The sequence below is a fragment of the Rhipicephalus microplus genome, chromosome 5 (genome assembly GCF_043290135.1).
Source record: "Rhipicephalus microplus isolate Deutch F79 chromosome 5, USDA_Rmic, whole genome shotgun sequence".
NCBI classification, from domain to species: domain Eukaryota; kingdom Metazoa; phylum Arthropoda; class Arachnida; order Ixodida; family Ixodidae; genus Rhipicephalus; species Rhipicephalus microplus.
The window spans coordinates 202,877,471-202,895,785 of NC_134704.1; the positions used below are offsets into that span (position 1 = coordinate 202,877,471).

General features: G+C 43.9%; 1 protein-coding gene and 1 long non-coding RNA gene across 3 annotated transcripts in view; both read left to right on the top strand.

Annotated features, from left to right (window-relative positions):
* The window catches only part of LOC142818096 (uncharacterized), a 38,273-nt gene extending 21,585 nt beyond the window's left edge, over positions 1-16,688 (top strand). Inside the window, exons 1-2 of the long non-coding RNA XR_012895560.1 lie at positions 1-8,941; positions 11,550-16,688. The exon at positions 1-8,941 is cut by the window's left edge and continues 21,585 nt beyond it. This is a non-coding gene — a long non-coding RNA (uncharacterized LOC142818096). The remainder of the gene's footprint in view (positions 8,942-11,549) is intronic.
* milt (trafficking kinesin-binding protein milt) overlaps positions 1-18,315 on the top strand; it is a 354,950-nt gene that overhangs the window by 325,088 nt on the left and 11,547 nt on the right. The window lies entirely within an intron of this gene.

Below are 18,315 nucleotides of genomic sequence, written 5' to 3' on the forward strand. Positions count from 1 at the left end.
GCTCAACATCAATCAATTAAGCACGCATCAGATGGCGTGCGCAATAACTATGACATGTGGTAACCCAGACATCTGCAGCGAAGGCAACCTGCTTATACGCCTGCGCAATGAATCTAACATTGTCATAATCAGCACGCCAAGTATGGAGACCACCAACATTGTGCAGAGCCTTCGAAGTCTACGTTTTGGTGCAAAATACTATGCAGTGATGGCTTAGGTAGCCGCGCCGGACAACTCGTGCAAGGGTGTGATTCACGGACTGGACGGCGGGACCACGCCAACCGAATTACTAGCCCATCTTCGGGTGCGTACCCAAGGAGTGAAAATACTTTATGCAAGAATGCTTGGAAAATCCCAAAGTGCCGTCATTACCTTCGAGGGCAAGATCGTCCCGCGCTATATTTACTACTATGGTGGTGAGACACGTTGCTACCTCTATCGATCATCGCGGCAAGATTGCTATATATGCTACAAGCCTGGGCATAGGGCAGACGTATGCCCAAAACCAGACGCTGCTGTCTGCTCAAACTGCACCGAGCCAGTCATAGAGGACGGACACACCTGTGAGCCCCGGTGTGCGCTATGAAAGGAAGCACACCCTACGCGGGCAAAAGAGTGCAAGAAACGCCTCAGGAGATCGAGAAGCCCACGACCAAGAACAAGAACCAAAAGAGCAGACGGCCGCCGGAGCACAAGGCGCCGATGGACGCGGCCGGGCCCGAGAACGCTAGTTCAGCAGAGATGGAAGCTCACCATTCAGGTCCCGATTAGCATCAAAACCACGGTCATGGTCGAGATCGGCGTCCAGGACCCGGCAGGCTCCAGAAAACAAGAAAAATCAGCAGAAGAAACCCGTCACCAGGAAGGAAGACGACGGTACGGTGAGCAGGAAAGTGCCTTTTTTCTCTGCCTGTCCCACTGCTCCAAACAACACAAATACACACACAGTAATGGTCGGTAAGAATGGCAGTGCACCACCTAACGACGAAGTAAAAGAATTAAGACAGACTATTCAGGCACTCAGGGCAGAAAACGCCGAACTCCGGCAGAAACTAAACAATCTCATAGATGAACTACAATGTCATAGATGAAATGAAGGTCCTGAGAACAGGACATACCAATGCTAACCCCCAACCAGACTTAACGCTGACAGCCACCGTAGGGTGCCAGGAATTCACAAATACCATGGCTGCCATGAAAAGTGCTCTCGCAAATATTAGCAACCTCATCTCTAACATCCAAGATGAGGCGCGCAAGAATAGAGGACGTCTGGTGCTACTCACGGCCATGAAATCCAGAGCTAAACCCTTCGCTCGGCCATCACCTGAGTATGATGAGCAGCCGTATGTGCTCGGTCAAGTTGGAAACCCTCGAAATATGGCAGGGGAACTGTCATAGAATCCGTTGAAAGCAAGGTCTTTTGAATCAATACATCAATAAATGCACAACTTCACCAGACGTCATCGCCCTCCAGGAAACCGGCTGCTCACCGAAACTCACTGGCTTTTCGGTTTATGAGGGTCTTGGCCAAAGTAAGGTCTCTATTTTGGTTGCCAAAGCAGTCACCACAATTAGACATGACATCGATGCAACAGACATTGACCACGTTCTCATTGAAATCATAACGAAACAAAGAACTGACAAAAGCATATTTCTCCTCAATATCTACAGCCCACCAAGCCAGCGGAAAACTAACTTCAGCTCCCTTTTGCGCAAGGCAGAACAAGCAGCAGGCAAAAAAAAAAGGGTCTTGTCATCCTTGGAGACTTTAATGCATGGCACAAGAGCTGGGGATATGTCAAGGAAACTCAGAAAGGCAGGGATTTGGCCAGAGAAGCTGATCGCAGAAGGCTAAGCCTCATTACAGACCACACTCAACCAACGCGAGTGGGGAATAGTATCAACCGAGATACGTGCCCGGACTTGGCGTTCGTTAAAGGTGTCAGGGAGGCCCGATGGGAAAACGGCGGGGAAACGCTTGGCAGTGACCACTGAATTTTGCGTATCTAGATAGAAACCCTCCCGGTTAAGAAGCGACATGGCCTGGCTCGACTTACAGACTGGGAAGCTTTTAGAAAAACTAGGGCAGAATTCGAGAATAAAGAAATTGCGGACATTGAGAGTTGAGTCTCGGGAATCAAGGCAGACTAGAAACGATTAATCCAAGAAGGTACCCTATCTACAAACACGTCCGAGGTGGACAAGCATCTCCTACACCTCTGGGACGCCCGCCGGGGCCTATTAAGAAGATGGAAGCGGCAGAAACACAACCGCAAACTGAGACTTAGGATCGCCGCACTCACCAGGGAAGCTGAAGAGTATGCGACGAAGCTGTCAAGGCGCAACTGGGACCAAAAATGCAACGAGCTACAAGGTACACTAGGTTGGAAAAGGACATGAGCCTTGCTGAGGGCTCTCAAAGACCCAACCACGACCAAGACTTAAACTTGTAAGACGACTCAAAAGATTGCACACCGATTCAAAGGCACAGACCGGGAACTGCTAGAACACACAAAGCTGCGCTATATTGGCGATACAACGAATACTGACTGCAGCCTGGCATACACTGGTGTAGCTAATGCCACTCTGGACGAACCCATTACCACAGAAGAAGTTCGACATGCTATGCTGTCGGCAACAAAGAACACTTAGCCAGGAAAGGATGGCATCAGCAACACTATGATACGGAACCTCGATAACAAATCTATCACAAGGTTTACAGAATTTGTCAACAAACATTGGGAAGAGGGTACCGTTCCAAACGACTGGAAACATGCGAAAATAATAATGATTCCAAAGTCTGGAAAGGCTCCAAGCTATGAAAATTTAAGACCCATTTCGTTGACTTCATGTTTGGGAAAAGTATACGAAAGAATCGTGCTTCAGAGGCTGAAGACTTACCTGGAAGACAACGAACTCATGCCGCACACCATGTTCGGCTTCCGAAAATGCCTCTCAACACAGGACGTCCTTCTACAAATCAAGGAGGAGGTGCTTATCGATGTCCCAAAATATGGCGAAAACGTACTACTTGCACTGGATCTTAAGGCTGCTTTTGACAATGTCAGTCATAAGGCTGTGCTAGAGGGGCTTAGCAAATTAGATTGTGGAAAGCGAATACACAACTACATTTAAGCTTTTCTCAGTAACAGAACCACCACAATTGGTATAGGAGGCATCCGGACTGATACATTTGATACGCCCACAAAAGGAACACCCCAAGGTTCTGTGATATCGCCGATGCTGTTTAACATTATTATGATCAGCTTAGCTCGGAACCTCGAAAACATTGAAGGACTCGGACATGCCATCTACGCAGACGATGTTACAATCTGGGTGACAAGAGGATCTCTAAGCCAAAAACAATATCTTCTGCAACGCGCAGCTGATACAGTTCACGACTGCGTGCGTCAATGTGTCCTCATCTGCTCTCCGGAGAAATGAGAATTTCTGAGTCTACAGACGAGGATACGATCTGCAAAACTCTATAGACGTCTGTATAGGGGGGAAAAAGATTCCAGAAGTGTCCCGAATTAAGATTCTCGGCATGTGGATACAAAGCAACTGTCGTATAGACCACACCATCAGACAGCTGTCAAACACTACAGCGCAAATCATGAGAATGATCACCAGAATCTCTAACGAAAGACGGGGTATTAAGGAGGAGGACACTTGTAGGCTTTACAGGCCCTCGTGGTCAGTAGGATTGTATAGAGTGTCTCCTACTTAACACCACTCCCACAGGAAAAAGAACAATTAGAGGCAATCCTCAGAAAAGCCTACAAGTGCGCCCTTGGTCTACCTGTCAGCACCTTGACAGAGAAACTCCTTAAACTCGGGATAAACAACTCAGTGCAAGAACACATCTAGGCACATCTAGTTGCGCAGAAAATGAGATTACTGTTGACTGCTACAGGCAGGTACACGTTGCAGACATTGGGCATGAGGGATGCTTGCGGAGAAATCAATAATACGGCGAGCATACCAAAGGACATTCGCCAGATTATTGAAGTCAGCCCAATACCTCAAAACATGCATCCAGAATTTCATAAGGCTCGAAAAAAAGCCAGATCAGAAGCACAAAAAAAAATTTGAAGGCGAGACCGACGTGTTGTATGTTGACTCGACCACATACAGAGAGCACTTCGGGACAGTTGTAAGCGTTGTTGATCACCAACTTAGGGAAGTCAACAGCGCTTCAATCAAAAGCAACAACATCCTCGAGGCTGAGGAAGTAGCGATCGCGCTCGCCATCACATACCAGAGCGAAGAGTCTACTACAGAAATAGTAACTGACTCGTAAGAAGCGTGTCGGCGGTACAGCAGTAGATGCATATCCAGTGCTGCCATCCGCATACTCAAGGGAAGAAAAATCAACTTCTCGAGCTGCCCCATTACGTGGACACCAGGCCATGAAACTGTGACAATGAACCAGCGTGCCGATGCCATTGCCCGAGAATACGCCGACCGGGGGGCGCACAACAACCAGGAACCAGCCACAGTTACTAGACCCTATGGAGCAATTTTAGAACACCAGAGAGCCCTGAGGAGGATATACCCCCTCCCCACAAAGACCTCAGCAGAGAGCAGTCGGTTGTCTGGAGACAGCTGCAGACTAATACGTACCCCAATCACAGTCTTCTGTTTAAAATCTATCCGGGAATATACACCAACAGATGCCCGCTATACAGAAAACACACCACACTTTACCACGTGACATCGGCCTGCCAACACACACAGGTAGTGCCAAGAAACTGTACACCAACACCAGAGCAGTGGGATGCTGCGCTGTCCTGCTCTAAGCCTGAAGGACAGCTCAAGCTGATCGACAGAGCTTGCAAGATGGCAAAGGCCACAGGGACCCTGGACTGAGGGCTCCACCTTCGCCAAAAAAAAAAAAACTATTTCTGATGAAGTTTTGCATTCAATCTGTCGGCTCAGGAACATCTGCAGAAGGTTGATTGACTAACGTCTATTAACTGCTTCACGTAGTTACATTGTCTCATACAGGGTGTTTCAGCTAAGAATCAGTCAAATGTTAAAAATAATAAATATAATTGCTACGCGCCTACAGTTAGCGCAGCCTTTTTTTGAGCCACATAGAGCACGCGGTAGCAATACCACGGCTTCCTTTTTTTTTTATCCAGCGGCCGTGGCAATAGTGTGGAAACTCTAGGCGTTGCCGTATTCGTCGCCGTCCTGTTCTTATTTATGTATACACATGTATATACACAAGTCAAAATAAGCATAGTTCATACAAAACATTTTTCGAAGCGCATGACCGAGGAATCGGAATCTGCGAGGAATCCACAGCGTGCTGACTTAGCAATGCGATCTCGAGGATACTAAGGGCAGAATACAAACGCATGCGGGTTGGGTGAATCGAATGAGACGCCACTTGTCAAAATTTACATTATGCGAGGCGTGGGCCATGCTACATCCACTCAATATTGTCGCCCGCGCTGCGTTTGCTTCATATTGTGGACTACCCTCGCTACAATTTTTTACTTTTAGGTTTTAGCGCCACGGCGACGTCCCTAATACTAGGGAAAAGTAATGTTCCGCGGCCCTGGTGCTGCGAGACATTTGGTAACTTGGGGAAAACTTATATCACAGGAGAGAAAAAACAAGACGGCTGAACCAGAATCACAACCATGTCCAGAATTGACGCCAGCAGAGAATGCTTTATCGTGGTTGGTTGGTTGGTTGATTGGTTGTTCCTTAACCCTGGCGAAACCCACCGTGGCATCATGTGCTAATGCCAAGCGCCGTTTTGATATTTTCTCTTGAGCTTGTGCGTCCTGCTGTTTTGTTCGTGGCCGAAAGAAGGGTGCTACAGGGTTTTAACCTTGGATCTTGGGACAACGCTAGTGCTAGAGTCCGAGAGTAGCTTGCGTTCTGCGCATGCGCCCTAGCGGGCCGCAAGTGTCTTATTTGTGCCCTCTATAGCTCGTTGGGTCACGAATTTCAAAAAATCTCGTGTTTCGCCGGAGTTGTGTGCCTCGGACTAGTATTCTATAATGTTTAATCTTCGTTCATTGTCGAACTTGGCAGATCGGAAGAAAAAAATATTCTGACGCTCTCTCCAAAGCCTGAGAAGAATACTGCGCCGATTGGAGAAGTGCTGCGCGTATGTTTAATTTTTTATTTTTTTCATTTTATGGCTTGATGCTTATTAGCTGAAACATAATACAATGCTGCAACTATACACACTGAATTGAAAAATGTTATCGTGGCACATTTTCGAGATATTCCTCTCCAAAGTGCGCTCCAGAAATACGCGAGTTTTGTGTTTTTTTGTGCCCCAGTACGTAAAACGGTGGTTATAAAATTTAACTGGAATAACAATGCATTTTCCTGGGAATCTTAATATGCGTATTTGAAAATTCATATTGAACTCTGTGTTTATTTGATGCTTATAATTAGCAAGTGATGTGCTAAATTAGTCCTTTTGGTTAACTGTCAATTGGCATGACATTGAAGTTAGCCGCTCAAGCCATGTGCACGATGTTTAGTACCAAGTTGTAGTGTGATGGTGCACCATGCTTGCTTATTCACTATTTTGATATAATATGTGCTAATCAATTGTTCATAATTGATGATATTTTTCCAGTTGGTCCACAAGAAGGCATATCATGAGGCTCAAACAAAACACCAGATGACTTTGCATGCCACCGTCGGTAAATTCATCGCAACCAGCAAGAAACTACCAGCTTCTCACGATATCCAGAAATCCTTCACAAGCTGCGTCGCTGAAATGGTAGCCCCTAAATGGTCTTCCACTTTCCTTGACGAAAGGTGCTGGGTTTGAACGCCTCATCGAATTCTTGAAGCCCGAATTGACCCTGTCATCGCCAAGAACAGTACCTTGCTCGAGTACCTTGCGACGAAATTTGCGCTGCCGCAGCTGAATGAAACGCTGTCGAAAGCCCCTAATGAAAGCCTGCACTTCATTGTGGACATCTGGACTAGCCGCATTCGCGAGTCTATTATTGGCATAACAGTACAGTTCATTCAGAACTGGAAACTGGAACTGCACACGGTGTTGTTTAGACACATTGAAGGCCGCCATACTGGTGAAAACATCAGGGAGACGTTTTTGGCGGAATGGCGGTCTCGCGGTATCAGAGAAGCGCAGGTGAGAACCGTAGTTTGTGATAATGCCACAAACATGACCAAGGCCTTTAATATGGAGGACCACTTCGATGGAGATTGGCAAGAGGTGTCAACTGATGAAGACGAGTGTGACGAGGCCACCCAATATGAAGAACCTTTTGAAGGGTTTAGTGAGGAACTGACAATGACCTCGTTTCACAGAGTGAGATGGGCCGCTCACACGCTTCAGCTCAAAGTGAATGCAAGACTGCGCGAAGACAAACGTGCGAAGGAAGTTTTGGAGCTAATTAATGCCACTGTAAATCTCTTCAGACGCTCGTCCTTCTAGACTGAGCGTCTGAAGGCGCTTTGCGGAAAGGACTTGATTCCCCCAGCAGGGACAAGGTGGAATTCCTTGGTCGCGGCACTCAAACGCCTGACAGAGGTAACATTTTAACTTTATCAATCACGATATGTCTGTCTTTTTGTTTTTTTTTACTCTTCACCATAGGGTAAACGTGCAGAGCTTCAGCCACAGCTAACATTGTTCGTAAAAGTAGTGGTCAGCAGCAATCAATGCTTCAAAACTCTGGCGGGGATTTCGGGATAATTATTGCAGCTAAGTATACTTGATTTTATTATTTTGAAAAGTTGTGCAAGGTTTGCCAGTTCGAGGAGAGGATTTATTCGTCTTCTACGGGCCATCGAGGCGATTTCCAGCTAAAATATACTTGATTATCACTTTGAAAGTTGGTCGTGCTTTGCCAGTACGATGGGAGTATTTGTCTCCTATGAGCAATTGAGGGGCACTCCTGGGCGAACATATGCTATAGAAAAGTATAGCAGAAAACGAACTGCCGGCAACATTTAAAGTGTAGAAATGTTTGTTTGCATAACGCCAGGGGTGTAGCCAAAGGATAGTACGGCAGGCTTGCAAGTCCAATTAGGCCCCGCCGCGGTGGTCTAGTGGCTAAGGTACTTGGCTGCTGACCCGCACGTCGCGGGTTCGAATCCCGGCTGCGGCGGCTGCATTTCCGATGGAGGCGGAAATGTTGTAGGCCCGTGTACTCAGATTTGTGTGCACGTTAAAGAACCCCAGGTGGTCGAAATTTCCGGAGCCCTCCACTACAGCGTCTCTCATAATCATATGGTGGTTTTGGGACGTTAAACCCCACATATCATCAATGCAAGTCCAACTAGGCTTCTTATGGGCGTCATGCACATAAAAGCTAACTGCGGACGTGACGGAAGCTGCTTGGCAGGGATCGCTGTAGCCTTTATTCGGAGCAAGTTCAATACGAGCAACTACAGCCTAAAAATTTTTTCTTGGTTATTTTGGCAATTAGCGGTCTTACTTTGGGCATGGCCACAAACTACAATATCAAGTGTCTCTCGTTAGTTTTTCGCTCGCATCTGATAGGAATGTTTATATGTATATCAGCAGCGATTTAGTTTTGTATAATTACAGAATAATGTTGTTCCTTCTCAAACGCAAGCAATCCCATTACTTTCTCGCTATTCAGCTGATCTCCAACTAACAGACAGCTCACTCATGAGCGCACGTGGGGCCAAGTACTGCTGCCTAATAAAGTTCGGTATCATTTCAGATGGACGTGTTCAACTCCGTAATAGCAGTGCTGAAAGAGTTCAATGAGAATCATCCACCAAAGCGCATCAGTGTTGGTCAGCTGGAAATGAATGCTGCTCGCTTTCAACAGCTCCTGACGTTGCTCAAACCGCTTGGAGGCGCCACTGACAGACTGCAATCTGACAGCGTGACTTCATGTGATTTACACGTCACGATCAGTTTGTGCTACGCGCAAGTCAGCAATTGCCGGACTTCTAAGTAAGTACACAATTGGAGGCCTGATAAAAAAAAGCACTAGTTTTTTTTTTTTAAATAAAATTGTTTAAACTGTGATTTGGAAAGCGGGTTTTCTTGATATTCGTGTAGCCGGCGACTAATTTTCTAAACCCGCGCAAAGCGACTCGCTGACATTCGATCCTCGTTTCGTACTCTTCCTGTAAGGGCACATTAAGACACAATATTATCGTAATAGCTTTAATATTCGATCAAATAATGCTAAAGTAAAAATAAAATACCAAGGTAGTCATCAAACGAGATGCCACATGTTTGCAATTCCATAGATAGAACATTGAACACTACAAACATGAACTCAGTCATTAGAGTACAGAGTAACATTACGTATGTTTTATTTTTAATAATAATAATAATAATAACATTTAGTTATTGCTTTCATGTCTTGTATGTTAGGCGACACTCTTGTGCCATTACACATGCTCATTTTCAGCTTTGTACGCCTAGAAGAGAAAATTCTCGAAGAATTGAATGAGCGCTTTGAAGATTCGCTCCGTGATGACCTTTTCGTCGCATCAAGCGTACTGCACCCACGGCAAAAACTGCGTGTTTTTAATGCATCTCTTGCCCCTGGCCTATCAAAGCCCACAGCAAAGGAAGCAACGGCAGCTGTTGAAAGGCTTCTAGAGAACAACGCGCAGGTACGCCGGTATTTCCGCTAATCTAATACTTTGCGTACGTAAAGCCCACAGCAAAGGAAGCAACGGCAGCTGTTGAAAGGCTTCTAGAGAACAACGCGCAGGTACGCCGGTATTTCCGCTAATCTAATACTTTGCGTACGTGAGAGTCAGAAATCGCTAATTTGCCCCAATGACTGACGAAGTTATATATGAATGTTGCAACGATCTGGCATGATTACTTACGTTCACGCCTTGGTATAGTGACTTCACTGACTTTTTATTGTCTAATTAAACTTAACAGACCAAAAATTGTCTTCCATTTTTAAATTTCCTGAATGCAATCGCTGTGCCTGGATATATCTGCTGTGTGTGGAATAAAGAATCGGAACATTTGCACACTGGAGCCTAAATTTAAATTTTCTTGCACACTTGTGCATCTCCAAAGCTTAATGCATGCACGTGTTACATTTATGAATTTCTGAACTCTCCTCTCTTGTAAAACGTTTCGTAAGACAATACGGTAATTAACTTGTTTTCAATCGATGAATCTACATATTTTCTATATATGTGCCCTATGTTTTGTTAAGAATCTTACGGAAACACATGAAATTATTAGAAAGATATAAGAAACGCTTCGGCAGGATTTCCCTACTACCAACTAATAGGCCTTTAAATATAAAACCTATGGAATTTGTACACCATTTATATACGGAAATCATGATCACTTGATCGAAAGCAGCATAGGCGTGCGCAGAACCCTGAATGTGGGGAGTTCGACGCAGGCCCCCGACGCTACCGGGATTTACTTTGGAAACCTCAATTGCATATCCTTATGAGCCGATCATCGTACTCTCAATTGCTATAAACTGAAACTTATTCAATGTATGGGGCGAATTTCGCTCCTCTTAGAAAGGAGCCTCCTCCCCTTCACGTTCGTCCGTGCTCATTAGTATGGAAAGCTGTTCTGCAGTAATTATGTAGTGCCTTCTATCTACCGCGGCCCGCTGTTACCAGAGCCCGCCTGAGCCGCTGACATCCAGTAACTAGCGGGAAAACAGTTTAATTCGGTAAGACAGCGCATGCTCCGTGTGAATCTACAATAATTACTAAATGCCGACATGGTATTACATGGGGGTTAACGTCCCATAACCACAATATTATTACGGGAGACGCTGTCGAGAAAGCCTCTGGAAGTTTCGATCTTTTAGCGTACACTGACAGCGCGCACTGGCTTCTATCCTTTCGCTCTCATTGAAATGCGACCGCCGCAGCCGGGATCAAACTCGTGACATTCAGGTCAGTAGCCAAGCATCCTAACTGATTGCTGTGACCATTGCTGTGACCATCTCGCATGTTCATTTGATATCGCAGTTTGTGCTATTCGATGGTCATGTTTTTCAGATGCATCACGAAAACTGATAAACCACTCAGCATCTTAATTTAGGAAACGGATTTGTAGTCATATTTGCTTAAATTATGCCGCAGAGCACACTGGTGCTAAAAACAACAACAAAGCAATACAATGATATTTTGAAACCACTCAGCTCGTCCAACTTATTAGACCTGCAACGTCCGAAAGCCCTCGGGAGAGGTTAATCTAAGCTTTCGAGGACGGAGTTAGCTCAGAAAGCTTGTCTTCTCGTTCGCGTTCTATAATTGGTTCATAGTATCAGGCTTCTGAAATTTGCATCACGGACAAAACACGTCGCCGTAATGGCTAAGCGGTCTGATCAGAAAGTTTCTTTTTTTACATAGTTTGAAAGCTGTCAAAAAGCGATAATAGTGTAGTTGAGGTATTGGTAAAATATGCCTATGTGAACTTACTCGCAGTATTGGATGTAATCATGTTTTCAGGTAATTTGGCATTAAAATACCGCATGGCAAGTCTTGCAGCCTTCGCATGTTCTACACGTTGTATTTTTACTACTCGTCGTATCTTTACTTGTCTTCAACAGGGCCCGGCCACTAACACAGACAAGGAAGCATCGTCTCAACCTTCGCAGTCTGACGGGAGCCGCGAAGGGATCAGCGAAGGATTAGCCACGCAAGTGACCCTTACGCTCTCTTGGACCTCGTCTGTCCAACAGAAGATTGAGAGAAATCGGAACTCCACAGCTACTTAAGCAGCACATCGACCGCTGACGATGTGTTGACCTACTGGAAAAGCACGAGAAAACTTTCCCACGCCTCGCAAAACTCGCAGTAGTGTGCTTAGGAGCGCCCACATCATCTGGCGCAGTTGAACGACTCTTCTGAACAGCAGGAGCACTGCAAAGGGCTAAAAGAGCTTTGCTATCCGCACGCACTGTAGAACGGTTGGTGCTTGTATCTGAGCGTGTTAAAAAAGATAGCGCAGGTAACTGATGTTCTCAATTCTGAGCATGTTAAAAAACAGCGCAGGTAACTGATGTTCTCAATTTTGAAAGCCGTCCAAATATCTCGAGTGTGAAGCCCGGATGTGCTGCTTATTCTATTTTAAGAGTAGCAGAACATGACCGTCATGCATCGTAACATGAACGCTGAACATCACTGTGGCACCATCGGTCGGTTGGACGTACGTTGATAGTTTTGTAATAAATGGAAAAAGAAAGTATTCTGTTTCTAAGTTAAGTAAAACGATGATGAGCACAGCTATTCTCAATAAATAAGAAGCATACACATGTTCTAGTCAATCTCGCAACTCCAGTGTGTGCGATTTCAATAGTGTTTTCATGTGCTCTAAGTGCGTGTGTTGTCACCATTATTTCTCATGCCTCGCAATAGTTCGTTTTGTTTCTTCCCTTTGCAATATTATTTTAACTTCGAACTTCGCTGCGAACATTGTATAGTGTGAATTCGTTGCTGTTTTAGTTCGTTTTTTTTTCTCATTTCTAGTACACTACATTGTGTTGCATAAGACTGCTGCTTTCATTCTGTTAACTTCATTGCTGCGTTTGTTATCCTCCGACCCCTTTACAATTCCTCGGTGGAAGAGAATGTAGAAAACTAACACTTTTATCTGTGATTTCTGACGTATTTGTAGTTTTGTGATTTCTGACACTGCTATATCCAATTCAATGTAATTGTACGCCAAAGAACAGCTCATAAATTATTTTCATATATTCATAGGGAATGAATGCAAATGTCGCCGAAGATGATCAATTGGAATACGCCAATATATACGCGCTTGGGTGCATGTTCATTTTTAAATGAGCCTTCAACGATTTCTTGGCAGCGATGTTCATAGCTACCATAAAAGGGTCCTTCTAATCGGTGATCATAATGATTCTTTACTGGCTATGCCCATCGCGTGTTTACTTAAATGAAAACGGCTTTTCTTGCAGAATGGTTGTGCATGTGTTTAGTTTCATTACCGCTTAACATTTCAGTCTAGCTGTAGTGCGCCAAGCATACGACAGTATACTAGAAAAGCAACATTTGAACAACTTTCGGGCGTGAGGACTACAGCAAATGCCAGAACACTGCGATGTTGCGCGCTTTTGGCTGATGGGATTAAAACATCATAAATTATGATAACTTGAAAACCACAACTATTCTCTAGGGTGATGTTGAAGTCTGGGAGCCTCTGCCCACGGAAGATGAATAACAAATTGCGAAAAAAAAAGCCAGAAAACATCATGGGACAAACTGTGTGTGCCAGTTCGCAGTCGGTGGAATTTGGGCTCGCCGTTAAGTTTGCTTCTTTTGCAATAGTTTCATACTCATCCCAAAACGTTTTATTGCAGTTGAAAGCAAATATTTCAAAAACTAAGTGACAAGTCAATGCATGACTGAAACTTTGCACATCTTGAACCGAGTCGCGCAAGATCGGGACTCAGGGCAGAGCCTCAAAAGGAGAGCCAGTACGCAGTTCGCTAGTACTAGCTTGATGATAGGCACACGTGCATTGCGCCTACGCGCGAGGTCTTCACGTGGTAACATTTTAAATCTGCAGTGTTGGCTAGGTATTGATCGGTTTCAATTGGGTAATCACTTGGCAATCGCGACACCTAGTTTTTTCATTTATCTCTCTTCACACACTTTCTTTTTCAACAGTTTTTTACAATTTGTTAATTTTTTTTGTTGGAGGGTGCTTCAGGCAAAGAGATGTTGAAGCACCTTGAGAGTGCAACAAAGCCCTTTATGGTAGCATCATACACAGCGTACATCAAAATAAGGTATATGAGTGTACATGAGTCGTTTAGATAAACGCACATAAAATTCAGTTTGAGCACGGCAGTGGTCATTTGACAAAGTTAATGAAAACCAAAAAGCGGTAAAACAATGCAATTTCATGTCATAATCTAAACTAGAAGTAAAATACCATAACTACATCTAGAAAGACTGATACGTTCAGCACTCTTTTAGTAGGTCTACATATACTTCGCACATACGTCAAGGATAATTGGAAAACAGAAAAAAAATGGCAAACTAGCTCGCAATAATTTTCTTTGCTCCTAATATTTCATTTCCTTTCGGCAAAGTATCTGCCGAAAAGTGAAGCGAGGGTAGAGATTGAAAGGGCGATGCGAGCAGGGGCCGATCACGCTATCGCATACTATACTATTGACGGCGAAGCTCAACCGTCCTCCAAGCTTTCCTTTTTTTTTTCTTGATGGGGCACTGAGAAGGCGAAGTTTGCACACAGCTTCACGTTTGCGAGGTCATGAGATCACTTAAGGTTTTCGTTCAAGGCAACCTTCATTTGAGGGACAACGCAGAGAGAGAAACAGCAAAATCGCTGCACACAATGTGCATCACGCACACATAGTGCTTTCTCGCACGGGCCATTTCAGCGTTTTTTTTTTTTGTCGCTTGCGAAGTGCATTTCTTTTTTCTGAACCGGCTTGCGTTGCGATTTTTGGTAAAGGGATTCTCAAGACCTTGTTGTTTTACATGTATTATCAGCGGGTTGCATAGACTGCAGGCGCAAGAGGTAAAAACAGCAAGAACAGTAGCTATAGGGACAGGAAGTTCAAAGTTATTCAGCCTAGAAAATTCAAATTGCAATAAAATGGGCAGCTACCCTCAACCCGATTTTTGCGCGATCATCTTGTCCCCCCCCCCCCCCCCATCTGATGTAGGATGTCACCCCCAGTTTCCAAACTAACTGAAGGCTTTTACGTACAGGAAGCTTGCATGCCATAGTGCCCGTTATTTCCAACGTATTGAGGACGCCGTTGCGATGATTACAAATATTGTGGTGCTTGAAGTGTGAACCGCACTTGCAAAACGAGGCCGTTTGCGATCGCTTCTATAATATTTAATAGTTTTACTGACCCTTCTTGCTACGTCGACGGATGCTCTTGCGTTTATTTTCCCTTTACTTTCTTCAAACAGTGGCCCGGAGCTTTCCCGGCGTGTTTTCTCCGGAGTTTTCAAGCTGAAAAAGTCGGACGGCTTCAGTCTTCCACGTTCAGTGAGAAACTGTTCTAAAAAAAGGAAACCTAGCAGTAATCCATATTTTAAGACAATGCCATGATTACATCTTAGGTTTCACTTTTCCAATCACAGGTCTGCGCCATCCGTCATTTCTGCTCTCTATAATTCTCGCTCAGTCGTTGCCTCCACTGAGCCCAGCAGACATTTCCCCGCCACACCGTACACGAAAGCCAGCAGTGAGATCATGCGCATATTCGTTCGCGTCTCGTTTCTAACCAGCCTCGCTCATCGGTTGTATTCGTACGCAGAACTGCTAGGTATTTTTTTTAATGCGTCCGCTCGCTCGCGCGACGCCGTGTGCTCTATACTCATTTGAATGTACGCATCATTTGAATGTACGCATTTATCCAATATGCAGCCAGCAGTACGTGCCGGACCCCACAGAATGAATTGCACTCAAAACAAAAAGTGTTTGGCCTCGTTTTATTGTCCTCGTTTCTGAAAATATACATTTTCATAAATGTCTATTGATACAGGCTCGGGATTTTAACAGAAGGCATTAACAGATTAACCCGAGATTGACACCATGATCACTGAACAAAAGTTTCCAGCAAACTCAACTTACAAATCAGTGGAATAAAACACAGAACAAAACCTTTAGGCATTTTTATACATTTTTATACTCGCAGAACACATTTTTATACTCATAAAAGCTCAGAATAAGTTATGGTATGTACGCATAATATTACACAAAATTTGGCTTGTATGACATCACTGATATATAACTAACAAACGTGAACATTCATTGCATAGCATCAACAATGAAATAAGTTAAAGTACCTACTTGTAGAACAATAATGTATAACTTCAATGATATCGGAATGAACTCCCCATGTACCTCAACTAATATTGACCACAATATACTGACTACTTTTTTTAAAACAAAGTAGAATAAACGTGGTTTCATTCATTCGTTTCCAAAAACGACGATTTTCATAACCTGCGATATGAAAAACACGGACAAAATGAACACAAGATATGGAAGGATTTATGCCGTCTGTGTTTAGAATGAGATGATTCTGCATTTCTTCACCTTTTCTCCGGGTGCACCGATCAGCTGTGGCCTTGCGGAATAGTTTATGCTTCAATCCTGAAGAAGAGTGACAAGTATCAATCAAAAATAAAGATGGCCGTTCACATTTGCAAAAGCGAACTGATATATATATTTTTTTTTCGTCTTATAGCAGCACACGCTGTCGTACTTCTTGCTAAACCTGAGATGTGGTCATAAGTGACGGTGAGAGATTGGCCGGATAGGAATGGAGAGCACACATTCAAACACGTGGCTTTTTGACAGTTGTAAACTTTTAACAATAGTCGCACCGCATGTGCCTTATATACAATGCTTCGTTCGACGACGTAAACGCAGCATCGCCAGTTCTTCAGATGTCATATTTAAAAACAATAACTGTGTCCCCACTACAATGGTGATGATGCTGCGTGTATGTTGGTATTGCTTCTGAGTGGGGACATTGAAATGAACCCGGGCCCTAATGATTCTGCAATGCAGGAGCTACTTAAAGGTCAAAAAGAAATACTTGAGGTGATGGGAACAATTAGAAAGAAGCTCGACGACTACATTGCTCTTACGGATCAGAGGTTAGACTCAATTGAAAGTGAATTAAAATGCCTTGCCGGTAAAAGTGTACAATTTGAACGTTGTGAGAAAACAGTGGATCGAATATCGGCAGGCATTGTTGAGATGCAAGTGAAACTCGATGATCTTGAGAACAGAAGCAGACGTAATAATTTGGTTGTATATGGGTTGAAAGAAAGTACTGGTGAAACAACTGAATCACTTCGTAAAACTGTTCTTGACGATATTTTTACTGCTAAAATGGGTGTCACCTTAATGAGTGTTGAAAGAATTCACCGCATTGGAGCAAAGAAGCGGGGGAAGAACAGACCAGTCATTCTACGGCTTTACAACTTTCGAGAAAAGGCTGATCTCTACAAAAATGCACACAAATTGAAAGATTCTGGCTTATCAATCAGTGACGACTATTCCAAGCAGGTGCGCGAAAAAAGAAAGCACTTATGGGAATATGCAAAATCAAAAAAAGCAGATGGTCACACAGTGAAACTTTCTTTTGATAAGCTTATCATTGATGGTAGGACTTACACTTGGGATAGCGTTGCGCAAGATGTCACAAAAGTAAGACGTTCGTGACGCGATAACAAAGAAGTGAGACAAAAGCCCCAAGGTGCCCGAGATATTGCCCTTCTGATGATGAATTGCCGAAGTGTTAAGAATAAAGCTGATGAGCTGGGTGGCCTTATTGGGTCAGTGAACGCTGACTTAGTCATTGGGTCAGAATCTTGGCTTGACGAAGCAGTTTCGAACTCTGAAATGTTTCCTTGCAATTTTCAAACATATCGAAAAGACCGGTCAAAGCATGGTGGTGGTGTTTTCATTCTTGTGAAGGATTCTTTGATGTCCGAAGAAATTTTTATTGATAACAATGAAACTGAATCTGTTTGGTGCCGAGTAGTGCAAAGTAATCGTTCTAGTTTCATTGTTGGTGCTTTCTATCGGCCTCCTGTCTTTGAACCGAATGTTATGCGTCAGCTGAGAAAAATTGCCTGCACATTTTCTAAAGAATGTGTCGTTCTTGCTGGTGACTTTAATTTACCGGATGCTGAGTGGAATAACGGTAATTGTGTCTTAAAGTCTCAGGCAGCGACATACTGTGAATTGAAAACGTTGACTGACGTGCTCGGCCTCATGCAGTATGTTTCCAGTCCTACGCGAGGTGACAACATTCTGGATTTGTTGTTTTGTAATACCCCTGATGTCATTAATGAAACACACGTTATTCCCGGTATTAGTGATCACAACGCCGTCTTTGCAAAGCTAACAAGATCTCGGGTAAATACAAAGAAATGCGAATCTAGGAGAATCTTCTTTTATAGTAAAGCAAACTATCAGCAAATATCAGCTGGTCTTGAGCAACAATTTCTGTCTTTTGAATGCAGTGCAGACGAAGCAACTGTTGAGCAGCTATGGCAAGTGTTTAAGGAACGCATTACTGGGCTCATTCGGCGTCACGTCCCGAGCGTCTCAAGCGATAAACTGAGTAAAATAAAGAAACCTTGGATTAAGGGGCATCTTATTCAGCTTATCAAAAAGCGCAAGAGGGCTTTTTCCCGATACTGCCAAAAAAAATCCCCTGAAAATTTTAATAAAATGAAAGATTTGACATCACTTTATAAAATGGAACTGAAAGAAGCCAAGAAAAAGTATTTTAAGAGTCTGGCCGCTGACTTTTCTAATAAGAAAAGGTTTTGGAAATATATGAG